The sequence below is a fragment of the Gracilinanus agilis genome, chromosome 3 (genome assembly GCF_016433145.1).
Source record: "Gracilinanus agilis isolate LMUSP501 chromosome 3, AgileGrace, whole genome shotgun sequence".
Lineage (NCBI taxonomy): Eukaryota > Metazoa > Chordata > Mammalia > Didelphimorphia > Didelphidae > Gracilinanus > Gracilinanus agilis.
Window position 1 is genome coordinate 633,770,341 of NC_058132.1, and position 6,014 is coordinate 633,776,354.

At 40.1% G+C, this 6,014-nt stretch overlaps 1 protein-coding gene across 1 annotated transcript in view; it reads right to left on the bottom strand.

Annotated features, from left to right (window-relative positions):
• The window catches only part of PLSCR4 (phospholipid scramblase 4), a 58,443-nt gene extending 56,822 nt beyond the window's left edge, over positions 1 to 1,621 (bottom strand). Inside the window, exons 1-2 of the mRNA XM_044669462.1 lie at positions 1,168 to 1,621; positions 139 to 212 (exon numbers count right to left, since the gene is read on the bottom strand). The gene's annotated coding sequence lies outside the window, so the exon portion shown is untranslated. The remainder of the gene's footprint in view (positions 1 to 138; positions 213 to 1,167) is intronic.
• Between the last annotated feature and the right edge of the window lie 4,393 nt (positions 1,622 to 6,014).

Sequence of the window (6,014 nt, forward strand, 5' to 3'; positions counted from 1 at the left end):
AACTGGAAAAAATCCTTTCCACCAAATTATCTTTAAAAGGATATTTGCCAGTCATATAAACTGTAGGAATGACAGGTACTGGGACAAAGCAGGATAGGGAAAGATAAATAACTAACATATAGGATAATATAGCTTTACCTTCTTCAAAGATGTAAATATTTTCCACAAGCCTCCTTGGGAAGATGCACTTTTAAGGAATGCCCAGCAAAACCCTGAGAGAAAAGAAAGCATCAATGCTCCAAAAGCACAGTATCTGAAGTTTGAGGACTTGTGTTTGAATTCTTCTCTGTCATCTAATACTACTACCACTCTGTTAGGCATACAATTTTATCTGATGCTATAACTTCATCTTTCTGTTGCTATTATCCCCATTTTACAGATTAGGAACCATGAGACAAAAAGAGACTTGCCCTGGAGATATAGAAGTGTTTGAGGCAAATTCCAAAACCTGTTTCTCTGGACTCCAAGTCCAGTTGCTCTGATATCCCCACCCACACAAGGACAATCCATTCCAACTCTCTTGTCCTTGGTTTCTTCATCTGTAAGAAGTAGGACTTGAACTTGACTCCAAATCTACAGCCTCCTAATTAATCTTTTAACATAGTCTCCTGAGGAACGATGTATTTTTAAATAAATATTTTATTTCCCCCATTGCATGCAAAACAAATTTTAACATTAAAAAAATGCATTCCAGGGGGACAGCTGGGTAGCTCAGTGGATTGAGAGTCAGGCCTAGAGATAGGAGGTCCTAGGTTCAAATCTGGCCTCAGACACTTCCCAGCTGTGTGACCCTGAGCAAGTCATTTGACCCCCATTGCCCACCCTTACCATTCTTCCACCTAGGAGCCACTACACAGAAGTTAAGGGTTTTAAAAAATGCATTCCAAATTCCTCCTCTCCTTCCCTACTCACATCCAGATAAAGTGAGCAAAAAGAAAGTATTTTTTAATCTTCTCTTACCCTAAAGAAAAATACATTTGACATCTTAAAATCCCTTCCCCAGCTATTGCATGAAATTCACAAAGTTTCCCCAATGAAACCCAGCAAGTTTCAAATATTCAGGACCTGGAACACACCTTCTAACATCCTGACAAAGATCTCTTAATTGTCTAATTTAATATATTTTTCCTTAATCCCTAATCTAAAAAACAAACAAACAAACAAAACCTTTCTCCAGCCTTTAACACAGTAGATAATTCTCTTTTTCTGGAACTCTTCTCTAATCTGCTGTTCTCTAGGTTGTAGGCTTTTTTTTACTGGCTTTCCCTAACTGGAATGCTTTCCCCTCTTACCTCCCTCAACTCAGTAAGTCCTTGTCTCTCTTTTACACTCAGCTCAAACCTCACTTTCTGTAAGTCTTTCCCGCCCACCCACTCTCTCTCCCTGGCTCTCCGGAACCCCTCCCACTTGTCCTGCATATATCTTGTTTGTACACAGTTGTTTATATGTCGTTTCCCCCGTTAGAATGTGTGCTATTTGAGAACAGGGACTGTGTGTGTGTGTTGCGTTGTTGTGCCTATTATGCCTTTCTTTGCACTCGCAGTGCCAAGCACAGTTCCTGGCCCATAGTAACTGCTTGCTTGTTAGCGCCAGAGTAAGCATAAAGCTGTCCCAAACCCAGATAAAGTTCTGGGAATCAGGAGCAAATAGAGGTGGGGATTTCTACATCCCCCGAAAGTCCAGCGAGTCGGCAAAGAATCTCTGGAGGATCCCCAGCTGAGCCAAGAAGAGACTCTCCCAGAGGTGCAGCCATTTGGCAAGTTTGTAACTGTTTATGCTCCTAGGCTTCCTCTTCCCAGTGCCCCTGCCTGGTCCGGTGCCCCTGCCTGGTCCGATGCCTCCTAATCGGTGCAAAACAAGTTGTAACTCTACTCTTGGGGGGAGGGGGTACAGGGAACAGCCCCTTGCTTCCCGGGGTGCTCAATAAGCCCCACCCAGCCCAGTGGGCAAAGGTCAGTTGCTCCGCCCCAGAAATGCGGTGACTCTGGAGCCTGGAGCTGCCTGTACAGTCCCCTTCCCCAATTAGCCCCCCTCCCCAAAAAGCGCTAGCCAGGACCCAGCCCCAGCCAACCCTCGCTCACCCAGGAGTAACTGGATTCCGTGCTCCTCTCTCTGGATAGCTCCCAGAAGTGCCGCGGAAGGGCCGGGAATTCTTGGCTCAGAAAAAGGAATGAGGAGTGTTTTCCAAAGGGGAGGAGGTGAAGGGGGAGGGAAAGTGGAGCAGATAGAGAAGTGAAATGGTGAACAGGATGCGCCCTTAAACGCTTTCCTAGGTTCCAGTCTGAAAGTAATTAGGATTACTAGCACTCTAGTAACATCTCTAGGGGACAGCCAAAGAGTTCAGGCTTCCGGGAAAGAGTGGGCGAGGCTGAAAAGAACAAAGCAGTAAATACCACTCAGTGGAAATTGCAAGAGCAGGCCAATGGGGGGAGCCACTTCCTCTAGATGTTTGGAGACATCTAATGAGACAAGTGCCCCAACAAGTACCCCTGGGTTCAGTGTCTTCTCATAGAGCAGTTTTCAAGGGAGAGGTGGTGTGCTCTTCCCTCCTCCCCTGACAATTGCTTCTGGCAGACGCGGGTGGCTTGAGCAGCCAGGCAGTAGTTATTCCCACCCATAATGCCCACCCACTTTGGACCAGGCCAAGCTGATCCAGAAGCAAAGGGGGTGAGGGGAAGAAGACACAAAAGCGGCAAGGGATTCCAGGAGATTGCCTGCACATGTTGGCTTTGGTAGGGGGGAAAAACAGCATTTAATAATTAACCTTTGTTACTTTGGAGGGGAAAACAGCTCGAGTATTTAAATAACAGTATTGTGATCTCTCTTCAGCCCAAAGGAAGATGCATAATACCCTCAATATAAAATCAGTGAACTTTCATTAAGCATTGGTGACACAAGTGTCAAGATTCTGAAGAACTCTGGTGATGCTCCATCCTGAACTTTTAGGGGACAGTGAAGGGATGAAAGAATTCAGTTCTGGGAATTTCCACTTATTTGCAGGCATATTATTTAACAATATAGCCATGTACTCTTTAGACATTTATATTTCTGGAGAAAAGTAATCTGTGACATTACTCAAATGTGTAAATAAGATGTTTCTAAAGCAGAAAAACTAAAGTGAAATTTCATGCAAATACACCACCATTCCAAGGTGACTGACATGCCCTCAGGCACCTTCCTAGCCAAAGAGACTCACCCCCTCTGGGGTCAAGATCTTTCCATTACTGCTCCTTTTTCTGGACTTAACACGGTGTCTAGCATATAATAAGTGTTTAATAATCATTGATTGATTCTCCTCCTCTGCCCAAATCCTCCTTTGGAGGAGTGAAAATAAAATACCAGCCCATATCTATATGTAAATATTTTGATGAATATATAGACTTGCAAAGGAAACAATTATATTAAAATAGTTTACATATACATATGTATGTATGTACATATATATGCATACACTAGCATAGAACCACAGAAATTCTTGATGGCTACTTGCTACATAATAGAGGCTTAAGAGTACCTATTCTGATGATTTAACAGATTCTTGATGAATTTAAGTATTTGTGATGATTGTTTTACTTACTCATCCTTGTGATAATAGCCAACATTTTAAACTGGTGAATGCGATTTCTCTGAGCAAGAACTATTTCATATCAAGGAACTCAAAGTCTGATAAGGCACTTGTTAGTCTGAGGGAAGTTGTGAAGCCTATTCTGTTCTTTCCCTGGACTTCTTTTGGTAAGGGTTATGCCATCTATATATAGATTATGGCTTTTTCAAAAATTGAAGGTTATTTATGATAGTGAAAGGGAGAAAAAAAATGAGGAAGAATTATAGTACCTGCTGAGGTCATACAACAGTGGAAGTGGTAGGGGGATGAATAACTTTAAAATGTACCCTAGTAACCTTTCGGCTAAAAATGAATGTGGGCTAAAGATGTTGTCTCTGCTATGTAGTAATGGTGAGCAGGCAGAGGTATATTTTGTGTGAAGAAAAGGACATAACAGAGGACTACATGAAATAATGATTAGGAGGGATTGAAATAGAAGATGTCTAATATAACTTCCAGCTCTAGACCTATGATCCTTCCTTTTCTATTATAGGGATAAAAGATATCATATATATATATATATATATATATATATATATATGGAGAGAGAGAGAGAGAGAGAGAGAGAGAGAGAGAGAGAGAGAGAGAGAGAAGAGAAGAGAAATCAGAAAAGTTATTGTTTATAACCCACCAAGTGATACCCAGAGTGAATAAGATTATCTGCTGGGATTATCTTGGCAGAGCAAAGAGAAATAATTCCCAATATTACCCAAAGGGAATTACCCCAAAGGCTCTGAGGAGATAAACTGGATATCATGGCTATATGGGGTGGGTGGGTGGATAAGCTTTCCTTTCCAAAAAAAAGAAGGAAAAGGAAACTTTCTCTTTCCCAAGCTCTTGTGCCAATGCCACTCCTTAAACAAGAATGCAGCATTAAGTCATCATTATCCACCAATGAGAAGAGATTTTGTGAGGTGATTTAAACTTGAACCTTCCAGTAGCATCTTTATGATAGTCATTATGGACTCTAAGCACTGAGTATGATTATGAAGACTTACATAGAAGCCTAGATATATAAGACACTATAAGATAAAAAATTAATAACCAATACTCCAAGTATTATATTTTAATAAGATGTATTAATAATCACTTGAAGTAAAGGAATAAAATAGCTTCAGTAAAGAGGAGCTTCCCAGTCCACTCAAGCACGAAAGAGAGCACGATAAGGAAGAGTTACACACAACTTTATCACTTTATTGATACAACATAAGGACTTAACATAGGGACAAAGGGAAAGGGAATACTGGGAAATGTAGTTCAAAGGTACAAAATTCTATGTATACATTACCTCCTATAATCCTTTGGGAGACTAGTTGCCCCAATGGATCATTTTAACATAACTAACTTATAACTCTAAAGATTTTTAACTAAAGGTATATACAACATTGAAATTTCTAAGGGGAAATTATAATAATTTGGGGATAAAAGGTAAATAGAAGAGAAAAAGAACAAAACTAATGATTGCTACATTGACAAAAAAATTAGGGGGAAGTCTCCTTTGGCATAAGAGTTTACATCCAAAATAAATGCATTCAACCCCCCACAGATCAAATCACCACATCCCAAAGTTCACTCTGGATCTTTTGGTGCAGTGTGTGATTTTTGCAGGTTTCTTCATGGTGACTTTTCCCAATAGTTCACTTTCTGGATTCAAGGAGGTAGCAAGTTTCTTATCCTAAAATTACTCTCAAAAGAATTTAAACTTTGAATTATAGGATAATAATAAAATTCCACCCTGAGGAGAGTGTTGACAAACACAGGAATCACTCAGGGATACATGGCTGAGTTATGAGGTATTTGAATCAATTGTCAAAAGAAAATCATTTAAAAATCCAAATAAAAGAGAGAAAATAACTTCTGGATGAAATATAAAATATCAAAGCCTTATATGTAAAAATTCTAAGTTAAGGAAAAATAAACCTATAACAAGTCTTTGAATCAGGACCCAATTAAAGTGATTTATGTCACATAAGCCTGTAATAGCAATTATGCACTTACTCAATCAGCAGCTAGGACTACAAAAAGTTTTCACACTATGAAAGAAAGAAAACGAACTAGATTTTAGCAGCATATGGGAAATAACATTCCCTGGTCTGATTTTACCTTTTCTCCTAGTGATAGAGGAGCCAGAATGGCAGCCAAAGTAAGGTGGTTGATAGAAGTGTGGCACAGGGAAGAGCTGCATTTGATATATGTCAAATAGCCACAACCTCAAACCCCAAACAAGTTCAAGTCCCATGTCTTGGAATAGAATCTCATCAATTCCACTGGGATTGGATGGCTTCCTTGACTTTGTGCTTGTTAGCACTGTGCAGAGGCTCTTGTGTGATCCCTTCTTCTGGAATCAGACAAAATCATTAAGCAAAGTACCATAAATTTTAAACAATGAATGGCAGGTTTCCATAATCTA